The sequence below is a fragment of the Choloepus didactylus genome, chromosome 15 (assembly GCF_015220235.1).
Source record: "Choloepus didactylus isolate mChoDid1 chromosome 15, mChoDid1.pri, whole genome shotgun sequence".
In the NCBI taxonomy this organism is placed as follows: Eukaryota; Metazoa; Chordata; class Mammalia; order Pilosa; family Megalonychidae; genus Choloepus; species Choloepus didactylus.
In genome coordinates, this window is record NC_051321.1 from 38,913,555 (window position 1) to 38,935,320 (window position 21,766).

Here is a 21,766-nt window from a genome sequence, read left to right on the forward strand (position 1 = left end):
ATGGGGGGTGGAATTACATGCTGAAAGGAGTTTTGGATCAAACTTGGGTGGGGAGACCCTCTTATTTTGGCTTCATTTTCTCTTGCTACATTCTTTAACATTTCGTACTTCTAAATACCAGACTGATGGGTATTGTCAGGGCAGAAATTGACTTTTCCTTATCAATAAATCTTCCTCATCTAACGTTTAGGTTACATTTCATCCTCTCTGCTGAGTTAGTTATCATGTCTCCATCTGGTCTCTGTGTTACAGAAATTTATTGAAGAGTTATCAGGTGTTTTCTGTTCTCCTCCAACTTTAAAAGCATTAATTCTCATTTACAATTACTTTATAGTTATTTCATAGGATCCTGATACAGAAAAATGCAATGTTTGTTGCTTACCTGCTATGCATAATTGGAATCTCTTTAAAGGTTAATTTGTAGTATTAAACTATTTATAAAAGACAAAAATTATTGATAAAATAGCTTCTTATCATTGCAAGTAGTGTGCTTTTTGGACACAGACTTCTGGAATAACAAAATACACTTAGGCACATCTTCTTCCTAAACAGCAGGACCTTCCTTAATGGCCTTATTTTTAGAGTACTTGTCAGACTGTGTACATTTTCCCAGGCTGCTTCCCTAAATTTCCAGAATTTCCAGAAATTGACATTCCAGAATTTCCAGAAATTGAAGCTTAGGGCTTCAATAAAGAAGAATTCCATTTTCCCTGACCCAGCAATAGAACACTGTATTTTCAGAATGAGGAGAGATTTCTACAAGCACATACCTACGATTCATGTGGCATTTTCACTAATAACAACATTATGCAATCTGAGGCCAATGCAAATGTGTCTGCAGGAAACCATCTCCATTGAACTCCAAAGAGTGCACAAGAGCTTCAGAGCTTCTCATGCTGCCCCCACAGTTCCTCACTCATTTTTTGAAATGGTGTCATTTTTTTAATCTTTCATGAAATTTCGACAAATTAAAGCTGGTGACTGTGCTAATGGATCTTCTCTAACACAGTCAACATTGAGGACACTACAGTGCTTTGCCAACTTCTATGCCAAAATTCCCCCTGCCCACCATCTGTGGTCCTACCTGCAACCTCTGGGTACTTCAGCAGGAGCAGGAGTCCATATCTCAGTGTGGGGCTTATAGTCTCTGTCCCAGCACCAAATAGATCATTTACATTGATAGTCAAGTTTTCCATGGTAAATTCAGACTGTGGATTGTGTTTTTCCTAGGGATGATTTGATGGAATCATTAGATGAATTTGTTTGCCTGCATATTTAATTACAATGAATCCAAAATCACACAGATTATTTTAAAGTTAAGGAAACAGAAAAATGGAGACTGCAGTGTTTGAAAAAATATTTCAAGGTATATTGGAGACTGTATGTTTGTTGGTCCGATCTTTGTCTCTTACTCCTTTCAACCTAGCTTCCCTAAAAATTCCATTTCCCATCCTAATTTAGAATTGTGTTGGCCATGCAATATAATTCATTCTGACGCGATATAAGCAGAACCCTGCTGGTCCCACTTTTCTCTTTACTTCTTAGTCCAAAGACAGATGGGAACATGGAGGATGGGCAGATACAATCTTGGGATGTGAGGATATGAGCATAAGATGATGGCCTAAATAGGAAATACTGTAAAGAAAAATGAAAGGTACGTGATTTCACGATGCTTTGAGGCTACTGTGTTGGCCTTGTATGGACCCAAGTGACTCTTGGTAGGGGATAAATATAAACCCACTATTTCTTAAGCTATTCTTAATTGTGTTTTCTCTTATTTGTAGACTAACAATTGATAGAAAAGGGTAAATTAGGGTCATAACATGTAAGATGTTTTTAAGCCTGTATCAATGTTTAGCAATTTTTTTCAGCTAAGGAATTTATGGGGACTCAGTATTGACTGCAGACTCATTATGAAACTAAAGTTGTGCAAAAGATATTATAGTGGTGCAACCTAGAATGGACTATAGGCAGAGACTGAATTCACAAATCCAAGGGGGAGCCAGTGCTTTTGTATTCCACATGTGAGGCACTAGGCAATTTGCTCTAGGAAACACGGGCATGAATGGGTGGGAATAACAAAATGGAAGAGACACAACAAACATGAATACAGAGAGTTTGGGCATTAACTGCCCATGTAAACGAAGGAGAGAATGAAGTTAATGCAGATTTCAAGGCCAAGGGACTCACTGACTAGAGTTCCCATAAATTGAAGTTGGGAGAGTGAAACGCACTTGACAAAGACAACTCTGGTTAACCCTTTCCTTCTCACTTTCCCAGACACTGTGTGCCATGATCTTTTCCTTCTTCATTTTAATGCTTGCTATGTTATATTTTCTAACCTTGTAATTGCTACATTTCATCTGAAGTGAGCATTCTTCTTCTCTTCCGGTAGCTTATTAGTGCCTTGAGAACAGGACCCATGTATTCTACTCATTTAACAATTCAATTGTAAAGTCTTCCATGCACACAATAGGGACATAAGCACTATTTGTCTGTTCTTTAAACATCCCTGGTATGTACAGAATCAATCAAGGGACCACAATATACACAAGCAAAGAACTGAATTTTCTTTGACACTTTACCTGTTCCATTTTGATCAGGAAACAATCAATATAGTCCCGAGGATTGTTAATGTCCAGGGATTCTTGGTGTTCTTTAATTTTTTTCAAAGTAAATTTTTTAAAAAATTCTACTTTTTTAAGTATTTTGTTGTGACTCCCAGGGAGATAATCTATGAGAACAGGGAACCATGGCAGAACTAAAAGAGAAAAAAATCAGTTATTTAAAAAAAACGTAATGATGATGTATCATAATGCCCAACTCTTGTTAGAAACTGGAGCTATAATGATGAATAAAAAAGCATCTCCATCTTGAAGTCTGTGTGCTAATAGATTTGAAGGAGAAAATTCTGACCAGAGGATCAAAGATGATAATCATTTCCTATATGCTTACATTACTTTTATAAAATAAAAGCATCTTTTTAGCAATTTTCTCATTTTTACAACAATTCTTTCCTACAAGTTTGGAGTAAAGGATGGCATGGATTACTATGATACACATTTTGTAGAAGAGGATAGAGGGTAAGTGAATTTGGATGGCCTGATGTAGAGCACAAAGCTAGTACCTGCTGTTTCTTTCTATCTACTAGCCTCATAAGTAGAATTGGTATTGTAAAACATGGAGGGACTTGAAGGTACCATAAAAGCCAGCTTTGCATTTTATAGATTTGGTGGCTGTGCACCAGAGCAGGTAAGTGACTACTCTAAGATCACACAACTATCATTTAGGCAGAGTCCAGGATAGACCAGCTCAGCCCAGCTCAGACAACATAAAACCCAATCATATTGTCATCTAACCCAGTGACCTTTTCTAGTAGGGTCCCAGCTGAATCAGCAAACACCCCTACACCTTAGTCTGTGTTTCCTGGCAGCACCGTGGTCCCAAAGATTCTCCCTCCTTGATATCCTGAATTAGGATATTTGTGCCAATAATGTGATGAAGAGGTCTGCAAGTCTTGTTGAGAGGACAAGCTTTGTGGGCGATAGAAGCCTATCAGCAAAGTTCTAGGGTATCCAATGAGCACTATGGGCATGCTTTTGGGAAGTCACCAAGTACTTTATGGAAAATGGACTTTGGAAAATCCACTGAACAGGGAGCCAATGATCTGGAATTTCAGCTCAATATTCTGGGCATGCGGTTTCTTGAATTGTATAAAGAGCTTGCCTATCTTTCCCCGATGTTTACTCTGTGATGCCAAGCTCTGGCCAGGACTGTGGTGTTCAAATACTCATTTCATAGTTTGCTTCAAATAGAATTTAGAACTTGTCAGAGAAAAGGGAATAAATGGTTTCTCAGGAAAAGGGATCTTGATCTCACCTGGGTCCATGGGGTGCTCAGAATCCTGATGTTTTCATTGAGTTGTGCCATCAAGGTAAGAAAATCCTGATCCATATAATCAAAATGTTTGTGGAAAACAACAGAGGAGATCACATTGCAGGGAGCACAGCCCAGGATAAAAGTGGGATCACAGGGAGACCCTAAAGAATTGAAAACATTTTTAAAACACCATTAAAATGTACATATAAAACTCTTTGTCTTTGAGATACAGGAAAAGATAATTTTAGAATCACTAAAATTATAAGGTAATTATAGAAGCACTAAAGCCGTATCTATCCAGAAATTCTATCAGTCAAAAATTCAGTATGCATAGAATCAATGACTCACTTTACCCCTCAATCTGAGTTGAGCATTCCCTTTTAACTGGTTTTGTCATGGTTTTCCAAATATCTCATTACCTCCATAGCATTTATGTTGCCGTTCTAACCCAACATGCCTGATATTTTGGAGGAAGGAAAAGAAAAAGTTAAAGAGGCCACTTTTGAGTACATCTAATAATTCAGATTATCAGTGCAGAATCAACTCTGTGTACAAAGCCTGTAGACAATTAAGCATTGATATAGGAAGGATGAGAATATTTAGGAACATCACATTTTTTTTATTAAATTCAGTTTTATTGAAATACATTCACACACCATACAATCATCCATGATATACAATCCACTGTCCACAGTATGATAACATAGTTGTGCGTTCATCACCACAATCTATCTCTGAACATTTTCCTTACATCAGAAAGAACCAGAACAAGAATAAAAAATAAAAATGAAAAAAGAACACCCAAGTCATCCCCCCATCCCACCCCATTTGTCCTTTAGTTTTCATCCCCATTTTTCTACTCATCCATAGACTAGATAAAGGGGGTGTGATCCACAGGGTCTTCACAATCACACTGTCAACCCTTGTAAGCTACATTATTATATAATTTTCTTCAGGAGTCCAGACTGCTGGGTTGGAGTTTGGTAGTTTCAGGTATTTACTTCTAGCTATTCCAATACATTAAAACCTAAGAGGTGTTATCTATATAGTGCATAAGAATGTCCACCAGAGTGACCTCTCGACTCCATTTGAAATCTCTTAGCCACTGAAACTATTTTGTCTAATTTTGCATCCCCCTTTTGGTCAAGAAGATACTCTCAGTCCCACGATGCCGGGTCCACATTCATCCCCGGGAGTCATATTCTGCATTGCCAGGGAGATTTACACCTCTAGGAGTCGGGTCCCACGTAGGGGGGAGGGCAGAGAGTTCACCTGTCGAGATGGCTCAGTTAGAGAGAGAGAGGGCCACATCTGAGCAACAAAGAGGTACTCAGGGGGAGACTCTTAGGCACCATTACATGCAAGTTTAGACTCTCCTTTGTGGTAATGAGCTTCATAAGGGCAAGTCCCATGCTCGAGGGCTCAGCACATCAAACCGCCAGTCCCAATGTTTGTGACAACATCAACACCAGTCCAGGTGAGGATGTCCAACACATCCGCACCTTCCCCCAGATCATTGGAGCTGGGGAGGGGAAGGCTGTAAATATATTTTTATTATCTGCCCAAATTACTCTGGGAAAAACATCACGTTTTTGAAAACATAATAAGTAGTTGATGGAACCATATGTTAAACCACTGAGGGGAGATCTGAAGAGAGAGAGATTATGGGTAAATTCACTATTTGAAGTAATAAATGTGAAAAAGTAAAAATCCATATGTGTAAGAAGAAAAATTACAAAAATGAATAAAACTTATGAGAAAACATGTTGCTTGCCTAAAATAAAAGCGATTCATGTTTTTTTCTCTCAAACTTGAAGAACAATGTAGAAAAAAAGATAATCCTGAACTAGTTATATCTTTTATTATCTTTTAAAACCTCAAATTTAACTTATTGGGGCAAAGTTTCCCTCTGTGTTAATTTCTGGGATTTTGCTCTGTATTAGCCATCAACAGAACACAGTATGCTGTAATAAATTTTAAAACTTGACCACCATTTGGGTAAATTCCATTAGTTAGGAATGGAAAAAATTAAAGCTGAGGAAAATTTTCTTTTTTTGGTGATGATTTGTCAATGGAACAACTGTTATCAGTGGTCGATAACCTTTAGATGCAAAAAGTCCACAAATTCACATCTATAAAAGTAACTAAGGTCAACTTGAATCAAGTGTTGTGAAGAAAAGACAAGACACAGAATATTAGGAAGCCTTTTGTGATTTGCTGTTATGATGCCTCCAGGACCCTTCGCAAGTGCAATTGGAAACACTCCAGGGTAATACGCTTTCCGACAAGATTTTCTTTTAGCAAAGGAGGTGAAAGGTAATTTGGGAAGCCTCTGGATTTCTTTGTCTGTGTGTGTGTGTGTGTGTGTGTGTGTGTGTGTGTGTGTGTGTGATTCACAGTGAGAATCTGATTTTCAATCTTTCACTTCCTTTCGAAGAGGGTGATTTAGAATCCACGGCAAAAGTCAGAGTACCGAGGCAAGGACTTCCCAAGTCAGAAGAGCTGGCAGTGGGGGTACATAATTACCACAAAGGTTCTAAAACAAAATCCAATAAAGAGGAGGGAAAAGATAGGCAGAGAAGAAAACAGAGGCAACTTATAGTTAGGCAATACAGGGCAAGTGTTATTTATCATAGTCAAAATCTAGTTAAGTAAATCCTATTCAAGTCTGGTATTTATAGCCTGTTTTTTTTTGTGTATCTTATAGAATTATGCTTTAGCATATATTTTTTAAAATACATAAATCAGTTGCATGGGTAATGCTAAATAATTCATGTTGATAGCTTAAAAATCGTCCTGAGTTTAGAGGGAATTCACGATGGTGAGAGGTCCACTAGGAACTCCACACATAAGCATCGTGACTGGGCAGAGCTGCAGGCTTGGGCCTTGAAGAAACCCTTGGACATGCCAGTGAGGCTGCCCATATACCTGTAGTCCAACTAAGGAGAAGCACAAGTCACTTGTTTCATGCTCTGCTGGGAAATGAGAAGGTCATTCCCATGGTCCTGGAAAAGTGTTCTCTGGTGAAATAATCCGAAACAGGTAACCCACAATGAAGCTATGGGGGAAAGACTGCTCTTTAACTGTTGGAGAAAATGAGACTCAAAGCCCTCTATCTTCATGTTGTTCTGATTGGCAAGTAAACAAGCAGAGCTCAGGACAGAAAAGGATTAAATGAGCTTTGTATACCCACGCTGTATGCACAACCATGCATATATACACATACACACCCCTGTACACACACACAAACAAGCATAGAGACATAGAAGCTCCCTTGGGGCTTTGCTTCAAACCCAGCCTCCTCAACCTGAGGGCTGATGCCACTACTCTCAGGAAAGACCCTGCTGCTCCTGAAATGTCTCCAAGAATGTCACTCAAGGATGCCTAAGAGAGCAGTCTATGATGGTCGGCAACAAAAGGAAAGAATCACCCACCGCTGGTTTTCCTCAGCTCCTCCACAAGGCAGCGGGCTTCCTCCTGAACACGGTCCTCGATGCTCCTCTTCCCCATCCCAAAGTTCCTCAGGGTCATGAGGGAGAAGCGTCGGGTCTCCCTCCTGTCATTCCATTGCTGAACACGACTCCTACAAAGAGGGGACACAGGCACTAGGAAGGAGATGCTGGTCAAGGAAGAGGTTCTGGGCAGCCCTGCTATGGACCAGGCTGTCCTGAGGAGCAAATCAAGTCTCTGTTTTCAATGTCCTACTCCCCACCCCCATCACCACTGCCCAACACAGGCACAAATCCACCTACCTAGTCCTTTAGAAGCTCTTTCAGCCAGTGGGAAACTGCCCCTTCCAGAAAACTCCTCTCCATGGTCACCCAGAGCTTCCTTCACTGCTTCATACCCATGCAGCACCAGAGTGGGCTTCCAGCCCAAATAGAGAGTGAACACAGGGCCATAGGTTTCAGAGAGCTGGGAAATGGGAAGGAGATGCAGATATTAGCAAAGAAGTGGCTGTTTGGTCTCTATCTTGTGCATATATTGTGCAGACTGATATTATGAGAATATTGTTGATGTTTTTATTCTGCCACACAGTATTAAATATTCTAAATGTTTATACATAAGCATTTTGGTTATTTCTGGAGGGTCTTGATGTGCCAGGCAATGGTATCATCAATATTGCAGGCTAGGTTTATTTAGCCCCATTTTATAGATAAAGAAACTGAGGTATAGAGAATTTTAATTTTGTACCCATGATCCCCCATATAATAAATAGAAGACCCATTTTGGACCCTGCTTGATCGACCTCTGATGCCTGATGAGTTTATCACTTCACAACGCCCATTTTGGCTCTTTACCCAGATTACAGCGTTAGGATCACCTGGGAACCTCTTCCCATGGGGATTCTGTTCAGTAGCTGTGTGATGAGGCCTAGAAATCAGTATTTTTATTAACCACCTGAGATCACTCCAAGCCCAGCCCATTTGAGCTCTGCTGGTGTTTCTAACACAGAAAGAGAGCGGGCACCACAGAGGCTGTGCCGGGCCAGGCAGCATCTCCTTCCACCCTGCAGGATCCAGAGGCCACAGGCAGCAGCTTCTTGCAGAGCCCAAAAGGTTTCTGTCCCCAGCCAGTGGGCCCTGACTGAGAACTTTCTTTCATTCACTGATGCTGGTCCTGAGCCCACATAGCTATTTCCTTGACATCAGGCCCAGTTTGCTCCTTCAGAGAAGGTTAGTTTTTATGGCTCATCTGAGCAAAACACATGGTTTATGCAGTAGATGGCTTCTTGAATGAAATCTGCAACCACAAAAACACTTCTATTAACCTTGACCTTCAGCCTGGAAATCACAGCCAAGAACTGAAACAGTGAAGGGCAGCTGCATGCCCTGCTTTTGCTGCTTGGCCACTTTGTTCATTTGACTCTACTCTATGACGGCCTAAATGCTTCTTTTCTTGCAAAATGCTTTACTTCATTGCATTATTTCTGAGAGTGACAGAAAAACAAAAACAAAAAAGCAAGATAAACAATAAAATCTATAGGGGAACTTTCACCTTACAATGGTCTATTATAATACATTGACTCCAAAGATGTATTTTATTTACTCTCAGGAGTTGACTTACCATTTGCAAGGCACTGGAGGAGCCTAAAGCATACTTACCTTGCTCAAAGATTTGCTGATGTGCTTAACATTTAACTGTAAGATATTTCCAACAATTGGGAGAGGAGTGGGGCCAGGCGGGAGCTTCCCATTCCCATGGGTCTGTTTCCAGAGGGAAAGGAGAAGCAAACAGGAGAGAGAGAACCAGAGCCACAGCCAGATCCATCGGAACCTTTTCTTCTTACTAATGCTACTATGAATGTGCCATCCAAAGCCTTTATATCACTCTGCACTGTTTGACCTTATAAAGTGACCAGTCAGGTAGATCCACTTGAACCCTTTCTGTTTGGTCTTTGGCTCACAGATAAAGATTGAAAAACAGTGTTCTTTAGTCTTGCTTTCCTATTTCCAAGGCTGCAACCTGGAGATTATTATTTAATTGGTCTTAGGTGGAACCAATTTAAATTTAAAGTAAAAAACAATAACACCCCTGGCAGTTCCTGAAGTAAATGATTTGATTAAAAAAATTGCCAAACATTCTCAATTCTTAGACTAATAATCAATTGGGAATTTAAGATTGAGGGTAATCCTTGTAATTTAGGCCTTGCATTTAAAAGTGTTTCTCCTGTTATGCTTTATCAAACACTATAATCCTCTTTGTCCTTGAAAATGGAAGAATTTTGAAATATTTTAATGTACTATACTGACATCACAGCTGCCTAAACATAAAATAGCTAATATAAAACATTATCATACACCTTGAATGATCAAACATGATCAAGTAATTAATAAGTGCCGTGTAAATATCCACTCCCTTTACCATTAACTACCCCCTCCAAACAAACAAACAAGGAAAGAAAGAAAGCAACAAACAAACAAACAAAAAAAAAAAAAAATTAGGGAAATTAAAACTCTGGGGGAACAGGAAACCTGTTCGGTATCACATAGCTCATTAGTGCCAGAACTGGGATTTGAACTTAGCTATTCTGATGCTCATCATGGTGCATTGTTTCTTACACCATGGTTTCCTCAAGAACAATTTTAGCAAGACAAAAAAAAAGCCCCCTAATATTAGTTAGTCAAAATGCATACACCATTGGCTGTCGCAGGATAATATCTCTCCTGAGGAATCTGAAAATGAGGATGCTGACTCCTTCTCTCTATGTAAGGATCAGGTAACTGAGGAGCCTTGCTGCTCTCATATACTACCTAATGCTTTCTGTTCTGATGGTAAAGAGCCAGTTATTCCTTCTGATATAGAAATATATTCATCGGAACTTTATACCCCAAAATTCTCAGGTACAATTTGCAAATGATAAAAAGTGGAAAGGCCTTACTCTATAAACTGGGACAGATGATTCATATCGTTTGAGTCCTATGTTAGAAGACTGTCCTGTGGGAGAAATAGGTTCAAGTAAAAAAAGGAAGAAGAGAGGGACATGATGTAATGGCTAAACTAATTATAGAATGAAATAAGAAACTATACTAAGTTAGATATATGTAATAGTCATCTCTCTTCTAACTTTTAGTTGTTATATAAGTAAAGGATATGTTATATTGCTCTTACAGAAGTCATAGCTTATGAGAAATATTTTCCATAAAGTTTTGCAGGCATTCAAGGTTACGTTTGAATCTTTGATAATGCTGTGAATACCCTCCTTTGTTCTTGACTCACTTGTGGTTCATCACCTGTAGTTCATCACCGGTGGTTCAAATATAAAAATAGAATATGAGTTAAATGAATGTACCCTAAATCAAAGGCTCAGCAAATACTCTGTATCTTGGACTAGAGAGATCTTTTGCTCTCACATTCAACTACATCTGGAAGGGACAGAAATCCCCAGGCTTGGTAATGTATCAATTCATTTTTGCCTTGTAAACTGTTCCTTTTACAAGTTTTTGCTTCTTTAGTACATGTGTTGAATTTGAATTCTTGTCTTAAGTGCTCCTTACTTTTGAACTATTGTCTGCCCCATACTCTTATTTGAGTAGGAGGTTACTTGAAGCCCAAACCAGCTGAATCAGACTTGAAAGACTCAGGCCTTTGCTAACGGAGATCGTAGATTTGAGGTGTAAGGCGACGAACCTGTGACGTGACTTCTTAATTTCCAGGGTTCAATGAAATAGAATCCCTTCATTTGACTCCAGGAATAACAGGGCCATAGGTGCTCACAAGAAGGAAAAGGGACAGGATTTCTCCCCCTTTCTCCATCACTGTGGAGTGAACCTGCTGAGCGTGACTGAGGGGAGAGCCTGTCACAGAGGAACTGGGGGGAAGGGCTGGAGAGACCATGGCTTCGTCACCTCCAGGCACAGCTGCTTCTGTTGCTTGTTTGCTCTTTGCCAGAAATAATGGGATGAAATAATGGGCAGTAAAGAAAAGAGATTGTTGAAGGAACAACAAGTGCAATAGGAGGTAAGGAATTCATTACCAATGTGCAGATGCCGCAGACCTCCAAGGGGGAGAAGCATTTCATGTTCCTGAGGACTGAAACATACCTAGAGTTTTGCTGCGTCACTCATGGTAAAACCTGACCAGAAACATCCAGAGCTTGTTTTTATTTTATTTTATTCAATGAGCCACAGTCCACTACTGAATGTATTCTAACTGATGAGTGCAGTTACTTTATGGTCTATTGCTAAGGGAACATTCCTTTGTTCTTTCTAAAAGGACTAACACCTCATGTTTACAGGGAAACAGACAATTTACAGAGAACTTTCACACCTATTACATTTCTTTGTTTCTCTCAATTACCTTTGCCTAAGGTACAGTATTTCCTTTTTAGAGGTAGAGAATCTGGGTCTTGGGGATTCCCTGCCTTGGCTGAGCCCACAGGGGCTGCAGTGGGCAGAGCTGAGGCTGGAACCCATGTCCCTGACTCTTGCATGCTTTCCTCCAAGCAAACATTCAGTTCAACAGAGGCCTGAGATTCACTGAGTGTGTACTATGCTTCAGTATATTGTGACTCATCCTAATCAGTGATTTTCACAGTAAACATTAATTGAATTAATAATTGTAGAACCAATTGATTACAGAAAGAGGCCAGAAAAGTTCAGGTTTATAACCTTTTTAAAACTTGGGTAAGCCTAGGTCTCGGTGAACTCTGCATCCAGGTCAAAGAGAAACAGTTCTTCAGCTGCTTGGCTCACATAGCTCTGACGCGAAATAACTTTACTTCCTTATCAAGGGGCAAAACACACTCCAGCAATCTCTTTAGAGCCATCATTTTATTCCCTGAGAGATGGGTGTCTATGTTCTGCTCCTCCTTCTCCTGCTGAGCTCCTGCTTGATCCCTTGTCTTTCTATAGAATGAAAAACTCCAGATAATTAAGACACAGAAAGGATCTCAGTGACCCACTAATCTAAGCCTTCCTTTCTTTTAGGAATGGGGGGTCAGTGACGCAGTGAGGCGGTGCGTCCCCCGTGCATCAGCAGAGGAGCTTGTCTTAGAACCCAGGTTCCCCAACTTCCAGGTCAGGGGCTTCTCACACGGAGGAGCTTCCCCATCGCGGCCCACCTGGCGGACAGGGAGGGCATCTGCGGGAACCCGCCCCAGTCACAGGGTAACACAGACCTCGGCTTGGCTGGCATTGTGGATTAGAACAGTTTCTTTCTAAAGAAACTTCAAATTTTATGTAAGTATACATTTACATAATTATACATATCTAATGGTTACAAGCAGATAGAAATGTTGGGGGTCTGGTAAAGGAAATTAGGATGGTCTCATTTTCATATCTATTCGTGTTTCACCAGTAAGTCCCAATGAGACCCCTATAGGTCCATGTCAGATTCCAGTTCATAATCTCGTGCTGCAACTACTTGTCATTTCTCTTTCATCAACTGCAGTCTGGAAAAATTCCTCACTGATATTGCCACTTTGGAAGAGAATAGTTTGTGGATTTATAAAATGTCCCTCTATTGGGTTTATCTGATGTTTGCTCACGATTAGATTCAGGTTATGCATCTTTGGCGGGAATGATGTTTTTCTTCTCATTGCATCCTATTAGGTGACAGACAATTTCAGTCTGTTTCATTATGGATGACGCCTATGTTGATCCCATCATAAGATGGTGTCTGGCAGTCCCCTTCCCTGTGAAGTTATTCTTCTTACCTTCATAATCAAGAAGTATTTTTTGGGCAGATTCTTTGAAACTATGTAGACGTAACTATCCATTCCTCATGAACTTGTGAGTTTATTCACTTATTTTATCAGTTTGGAATCATGAGTTAAATTTTATTCATTGGGCTATGGTCCATTAATATCATTATTTATTTTGATTCTAAAATTGTCTCTTAATGATTGGATTTGGTATCCTTTTGACTGTTCCCATCATTTTTTGAGGTATTCCTTTTTTTCTCACACGGTAAGGTATTCAGGCTTTGGTGGTTGGGTGCATGTGTCAACTTTTCCAGGTGATTGTGCCCAGCTGTCTGGTCAAGCAACCACTGGCCTATCTGTTGATGTGAGAACATTTCATGGACTTAAATCATCAGTACATTGATTGAATCTGTGGCTAATTACATCTGCAGTTGGTCAAGGGAGTGTCTTCCTCAGTAAGAGACATTTAACCTAATTAGTGGAAGACGTTTAAAGGGAAGGTGATAGATTCAGTGGACAAAAGAGAGAACTTTTGTCTCTGCTTCAGCCATCCAGCCTCTCCTGGGAAATTCATCAAAGACCCTCATTGGAGTGACAACTCGCTGCCTTCCCTATGGAATTTGGACTTTGGTGTCCTGCCCTAGGGAATTTGGACTCTTGCATCCCCACAGTTGCGTAAGACACCTTTATAAAATCTCATACTGTTTATAGATATCTCCTGTTGCTTCTGTTTCCCTAAGAACCCTTACCAATACACAGGCTCATCCTGTATTTTTCTTTTCCCAGCTCTCCAATCAGTGATTTCTCCAAGGAACCTTGGTTCTTTTAGTTGAAAATGTTCTGTAGGAGGCAAGATCTGTGCTCATTGCTACTGGGCTGTCACAGCTCCCAGGACTTCTCAGTGAACAGTGCCGTCTCTCTCTCTCTATATATAATATATATGTGTTTGTATATGTATGTATATATATGATATAGATAGATAATGTGGATAGTACATGTAAACATTATATGTATATTTACTACTCTTTTTATCTACAGATACTGACAACTATAAATTCATTCTGGTACACCTTATTCTAATTCAACACCACAAGTTTCATTCTAGTTTTTTTCCCTTTCCTTATTTATAACTTCCTTTGCTGACAGTAGGAAACTTGGATCTCATTCTCTTTAATGTTTTTACATACTTGATCAATTCCCCTTTGGAACAGCCCCCTATTTCTGCCACCTCACCCTCCCCAGAATGGACAACCTCCTTAGCCTGCTGGGGCTGCAATGAGCCACAGCAGCCCACCCTTCCTTGTGGACACCCTCCCCACCGTGATAAGGCACTGACACCTCATATCAGGCTACTCTCCTCACTCTGGGCTCTGAAACTCCACACCAGGGCACCCATCCGTGGGGGAAGCCCTTGTCACCTGCTCAGCCCCTGACACCCCACATCAGCAGCTGACCACATGTGGACACTCCCCTCAACCTGCTTGGGCTGTGATTCCCCAAACAAGGCAGCTTCTGGCCCCTGCTCCATGTGGGAGCCTCCTGCCTCCTGGGTGGTGACACCCTCCACAGGAATGCTGGGTGCTAAGTTCCCTCTCAGACAAGCAGCCCCATTCTCTGTGTTAATGCCTTCCTCACCTCACTTGAGTTCTGGTACCCTAAAACATAAAGAGCTAAATAATTAATTGTGAAACCCAAAGGATAAAAGTTCACAGAAATTTTAATATGGGAACACCTCAAAGAGACAATTTACAAAGGAAAAATACAGCAGCTCAAGAAGTACATGAAAAAGAATCAACATCGCTATTCTTAGGGGACACACTAATGAAAAATCAGATATGACTTACACTCTTACTTTAAAAAGCTAAATTTTAAAAGCATGGAAAAAGATGTGCAAAAATGTGAGTAACCAAGAAATGCTAGATCTCTGCTAAGGGAAATGTAAAAAGGGACAAACATTTTGGAAAAGGACTAAGTAAAAACAACATCTTATTAGACCTGTTTCAAAGGGCTAGAAATGATAGCCAGACAAAGAGAGAGAGTGAGGGGACAGCTGCCTCCCAGGCTAGTGGGGCCAGACTGGCCTGACCTATCCTGAGCCCACAGGAGGGCAAGTTCAAGGGCATCTGGGGCAACACTGGCTCCTCTCTCTGATCTGCAGACTCTGTATCTGTACACAATATCCACCTCCCCATGCCCAGATCACTCCTCAGGGGGTGGGTTTGCCTCACAGAAGAAAGCAAACAAAAGTACCATGAGAGCTGGGAAACTTTGTACCTCTCAGACCATCCAGTGAGGGAAGCAAAGGGTGCAAGGGATGCAGGGACACAGCCTGAGAGATTGAGGGTTAAACTGCAGCCTGCACCAGCACATCCCATAGCTTGTTTCTCTGCCTGCTGATGTACCATTTGAGAGCACATTTGCAGAGCTGAGACAGGTAGAAAGCTTCTTCTAGATGTTGATTTTCAGGTTCCCTTCTAAGTCCTGCCTCAGATTTTCATGCTGTGTTCTAGTTCCTATCACCTCCACGTCCATCATCCCCTCTGACTTGGTTGTTGTGCCCTGAATGCAGAGGCATGTATCTTGGCCTCAGGATCTGGCCTCAAGCAGGCCACGGTCCTTTGGTGTCTGCCTCCTTGTACAGGTGACTAGTGACAGGGGAGTTTGGGCTTCCCAGTGGATAGGACCTGGGACACAGTCACAAGAGCTGCAAGCATTACTGAGAAGCCATTCTGCACGGCGGACGTGCAGTGGCTGGTGTTGCTGTGACCAGCGTTTGCATGTCCTGTCCGGGACTCAGTCTAGGAGGGAGTGGCTGACAGGGTATCAGGTTCTACCTCACTGGCAAAGCATCAAGGACAGGCCTGGTGAAGTTGTGATGCTAGGGAGGTCAAAGCATGGTGCTGGGGTCTGAATCATGTCCCGAAAACCGACATGCTCAAGTCCTAACCACTGTCCTGTGGGTGTGAAGTCAGTGTAAACAGAATCTTAGAATGTGCTATTGGTTATGGTGAGTCCTGAGTGAATAAGGGTGGGCCGTGATCCAATGTGGCTGGAATCCTTAAAAGAAGAGGGAGACCAGGGAAGGGACAGAAAGAGGCAGATCACCATGGGACAGAAGCAGGTGCATCTAGAAGCCAAGGAGCACCAGGATTGTAGGCAAGTCACCACCAGGATGACTCCAGGAGAGAGTGTGGGCTGCTGATATGTGATTGTGGACTCCCAGCCTCCAAAACTGTGAGATAAATTCCTGTTGTTTAAGCCAGCCAGTTCTGTGGTGTTTGTCATAGCAGCCTGGGAACTAAGAAAAGTGGGAGAGGGCAGGGGCTTGGGCTGCCTCCCTGGCTCAGCCACTGCCCAGGTTTGCTTTGCTTCCCTGACACTTGCTTCTGGCATTTTGAGAAGAGCCCCGTGCTCTTAACATGGAAATTCAATGGGATGTTGATTCCTAAATGACCAGCAGAGGGCGACAGAAACCAGGTGCACAAAAAGGCCCGAGTCTTCCTGTCCCTCCCAGGGAAGTGCCCTGTGGAGATAATTAGGATTTCAGGCTTTTTCTTCCTCTCTGAATTTCTGCCTCAGTCCTCCTCTTCCCTTCACAAGGGTTTCTAAATTGTTAGCTCCTCACTCACATTTAAAAATATTCAATAAGTTTGGGCTCTGGGCCCTGTGTGTTCCAGGCCAGTGCAGGAGGCCGGGGGCCTGTGAGGTCCTCTCTCACTCAACCCGAGGCTCCTTGTCTGTTTCCCCCTGAGCTGGTCTTGGGACTCAAAGAAAAGGAGATCCCTCCTTTCCCTGAGACCTGCATTCGAGACCCTGCCCTTCCTAGAGAAATCTCTGGCCTGGACCACTTTCCCAGGGAGGTCGTGAAAGGGCTTTGTGAGAAAGCTCAGCTCTAGGTGAGGGCCCACTGGGTTTCTTGCCTTCCCTTCACCGTCGGTGGAATTTGCAGCTGTATCAAGTGATCCGCGGGCATTGAAATCAGTTGCTAACCTGTTCCCAGCCACTCTTTCTGGGGCAGGAGTTAACATGGTGGAGAGGAAAAGGGGCCCTTTCATTTCTGTCCAGTGATGCAGTCAGGGAGGCCCACTTTCTGTGAATGGTGAGGACGCTCGATCAGTCTAACATTCCCAGAGAAAGCAACTACTAAATCTGGACGAGTTATTTGAAAGACAACGGCGTGTGAGAGGCTGGTGAGTCACGCAGATCCGGCAGATCCTGAAGGGATTCCCTGTGAGGAAAGGAGCTGCAATGGGTGAGGTCTCTGAGTGTGCCACTTTCCATCCACGGACATGACCCAAGGCACAATGTATGATAAATGTCACAAAATGACACAGGATGAAAGAGAATCTAAAATGCACTATACTGATCGAATACACTGAATTTGTCATCAAAATAGACCCCCTAGAGTGAACCTCAAACTCAGATTCTTTCCTTGTGAATTCTGTCAAGGTATTGAAGAAACAATACCAACCATTGCAACCTTACACAACTCTTTCAGACCCAAGTCTGTTCTCCTCAGTTCTGTGGCTTCAGCAAGGCTCTCTTCTTCTCCATCCCCCCATGTGCACACATTAAAACCCTGGGCCCAGGCATGACTCTGTCTCAGCTTGGCTGCTGGGTAGAGCTGCATCCACTCCTGATCCCCTGACTGCAAGACCCCAGACACCCAAGGGCCAGCCCGAGATGCCGCTGAAGACAGCAACATGTGAAGCCAAAGGCCCGATTGTGAGCAGGTGGAGACAATGAGACAGGCCCAACATCCTAGAGGTGGAGTTGGTGGCCCCATGACTGAGGCAGGTCTCCTGCTGAGAGGGGTCTGAGGGGAGCAGGAATAGCCCATGCCTGCCTCCCCCTTCCCTGAGAAGGTGAATTTTGCTGCACCTCCCAGAGCCCCACATAGCAAGAGGGCACTGGACATGGATGGGCCAGCCTGCTGGGAATATGTTAACTTACATGGTAAAAGGGATTTGATACTTGCTTAAATCAAGGATTTTGAGATGAGGAGCTTATCCTGGATTATCTGGTCAGTTCCCTGTGAACACCAGAGCCCCAGTAAGAGGGAAGCAGGGACATCGGAGTTAGCAGGAGGCTATGTGACAACAGAAGTGAGAGGCTGGAGCTATGCGAGGAAGGGATCACGAGGCAAGGATGCTGGCGGCTTCCAGAGGCTGAGAAAGGCAGGGAAATGGAGCATCCCCTACAGCCCTTGGATGGATCCAGCCCTGCTGACTTGACTGCAGTCAAATGAGACTGATTTTTTTTTTTATTAAATTCAGTTTTATTGAAATACATTCACACACCATACAATCATCCATGGTATACAATCCACTGTCCACAGTATGATAACATAGTTATGTGTTCATCACCACAATCTATCACTGAGCATTTTCCTTACATCAGAAAGAACCAGAACGAGAATAAAAAATAAAAGTGAAAAAAGAACACCCAAATCATCCCCCCATCCCACCCCATTAGTCCTTTAGTTTTTATCCCCATTTTTCTACTCATCCATACACTAGATAAAGGGGGTGTGATCCACAAGTTCTTCACAATCACACTGTCACCCCTTGTAATCTACATTATTATATAATTGTCTTCAGGAGTCCAGACTGCTGGGTTGGAGTTTGGTAGTTTCAGGTATTTACTTCTAGCTATTCCAATACATTAAAACCTAAGAGGTGTTATCTGTATAGTGCGTAAGAATGTCCACCAGAGTGACCTCTCGACTCCATTTGAAATCTCTCAGCCACTGAAACTATTTTGTCTAATTTTGCATCCCCCTTTTGGTCAAGAAGATACTCTCAGTCCCATGATGCCGGGTCCACATTCATCCCCGGGAGTCATATTCTGCATTGCCAGGGAGATTTACACCCCTGGGAGTCAGGTCCCATGTAGGGGGGAGGGCAGCGAGTTCACCTGTCGAGATGGCTCAGAGAGAGAGAGGGCCACATCTGAGCAACAAAGAGGTACTCCGGGGAGACTCTTAGGCACAATTATATGCAAGTTTAGACTCTCCTTTGTAGTAACGAGCTTCATAAGGGCAATTCCCATGCTCGAGGGCTCAGCACATCAAACCGCCAGTCCCAATGTTTGTGACAACATCAACACCAGTCCAGGTGAGGATGTCCAACACATCCGCACCTTCCCCCAGATCCTCGGGGCTGGGGAGGGGGAGGCTGTAAATATATTTTTTATTATCTGCCCAAATTACTCTGGGATGTGTCACTATTTCACTCCAGCCTATACTAACCTATCGTATCTCACTTCCTATTCAAAGTTCCATGCAATTGTGGTGTTTGAACAAATCGACTGTAGAGTTGTACCGTTTAGAAAATTTAGATCCTGTACCAAATAGATATCCCTTCCCTTGGTCTCATATGGAAGTTGAAGTTTTAAAACCCAATCAGTTTCAACCTTTACCCTTTGGCCTGGCTTGCCGTGGTATTAACCAGACCTGCTTCATTAATATCACTAATTGAGGTCTGGGCTCTTTTTCAGTATTTTTTTTTTCAACAGTGGCTGTATGCACTAATACTGACATTCATATCTGCTGAGCTCTAGCTCTGAGTTTCAAGTGTCTCAGAGATATGCATTGTTCCAGAGACCAATCAGGTTATATGCTAGGAGATTAGCATCTCAAAGTTTAGAGATAGGCATTACATTTCAGGGATAGAGTTAACTGCTGTAAAAGCTTACAATCTAGGGACTATTACAATTATTATGCCCATGTTAGGCTATGTTCTAAGATTCAATTCTGAGTTTACACATTGTAGTTAGTCCATATTGGTGAGGCATTAAAGTGTTTGCCTTTATTTCTGGTGTACTTCACTCAAATACTGTGTACAGGATCCATTCACCTCATTGTGTGTCTCACAGCTTCACTCCTTCTTGTAGTTGCTCGATGTTCCACTGTATGTGTACACCACAGTACACCATTCCATTCTTCAGTCAATGTACCCTTAGGTCATCTGCACCTTTTGCAAATCATGATTACTGCCTCCATGAACACCAGTTTGCAAATGTTCATTCATGTCTCTGCTCTCAGATCTTCAAATGACATACCCCATAATGAGGTTAACGAACCTTTTAGTCCCCACATACTTAATTTTTTGTGGAACAACCACACTGACCTTCAGAAAGGCTACACCATTCTACCTGCTCCTCAACAGGTAGATAGGTACATCCCTCTCACCATGTTTTCTCCAACACTTTTACTCCTATATATACACTTTCCTACAATTTTATAGAGTTATATTCACATACCATACATTTATCCACAGTGTACAATCAGTTGTTCATGGTATCATCATAAAGTTGTACATTTATCACCACAATCAGCACTTGAACATATTGATTACTACAAGAAAAATTGTTTTTTCTTTTTTTGAGCAATAAGAAAAAAAATGATAAAAAGAAAAATAACATGTCATACGATACAATATACTAGTAAGGACAGCAAATAACACCACTACCAAGAATCCCATATTCCTCCCCTATATCCCCCTGTCATATACATTTAGCATTGGCATATTGCCTTTGTTAAATTTAATGGAGGTATATTACAATGTTACTGTTGACCATAGACTCCAGTTTGCTTTGATTATGTTTTTTCCTGAATACCATCCCTTTTTCAACTCTCTACATGGTTGACATTCCTTTGCTTTCCCACATGCAAAAACATTTTTATATTTGTATATTTAGTAACAGTCATTGGCCACTCCAGTTTTTGCCACATTATACAGTCCCAGTTTTTATCATCTATCTTTACCTCTGGTGTCCTACATTCTCCTATCCCACCTCTTTCAGCTTTACCCACAGGAACATCTTTGTTCAGTGTACTTACAATACTGTGCTACCATCACACGGTATTATGCTATCTATTTCTGGATCTATGCAATCAATCCTAAACATTCTGTAGTCCTTCAGCATCAAATGGCTGGTCTCTGCCCTCTTTCTATCTCCTGGTCGCCTGTGTTGATGAGACTGATTTTTGACTTCTGACCTCAACAAATGTAAGAAGATATCTTGTGTTGCTTTAAGGCACTAGGTTTGTGGTAATTTGTTTCAGCAGCAGACCTAATCATTATCTACTTCATAAGTTTATGAGAAAGATTAATGTAAAACATGCAAAATGCCAAAAATGGTGAAAGGAGAATAAAATATTGAGCCATAAGGAGCAAAAGAGGTGATGGACAGGAGATTAAAAATTTCAGTAAGATACTTAGAGTGGGATGCATAGATAAAGTGACATTAGAACAAACGACAAGACTGCCTGTTTGTCCACATTTTGCAAACACTATTTTCATTGCCAATCAATACAGTTGAAAGGTATGTAATGTAATTTATTTTCAGTTTTTATTTTTAAGTTCTTTTCACATATTAGTCATTTCCATTTCCTCTTCTTTAATCTGTCCTTTGAATTATTTGCCCATATTTCTGTTATAATAGAGGTTTTCCTCTAAAATATATTGATAACTAGAAAAGCAGCAAATTGTAGAATAATATGTATAATATGAATCTAAATTTGTAAAGAACCATTTCAATCCCATATGTCATATCATTTATGAATTCATACTTATGGATACATATGTGTACAGATATATATGTACACCAGTACACATATTGGTTCTCTTAAAAATGCATGCCAAAGCTTAAGTGGCTTCCCCTGGGAGATGAACTGGGAGAAGGGTAATGCATGATGCCATTTCTCATGTCTTTACTTCAAGACAGAAGGAAGAAAAA

The 21,766-nt window shown here is 41.6% G+C and overlaps 1 pseudogene; it reads right to left on the reverse strand.

Moving 5' to 3' along the window:
* LOC119509787 overlaps positions 1–9,150 on the reverse strand; it is a 20,943-nt pseudogene extending 11,793 nt beyond the window's left edge.
* Positions 9,151–21,766: the final 12,616 nt, after the last annotated feature.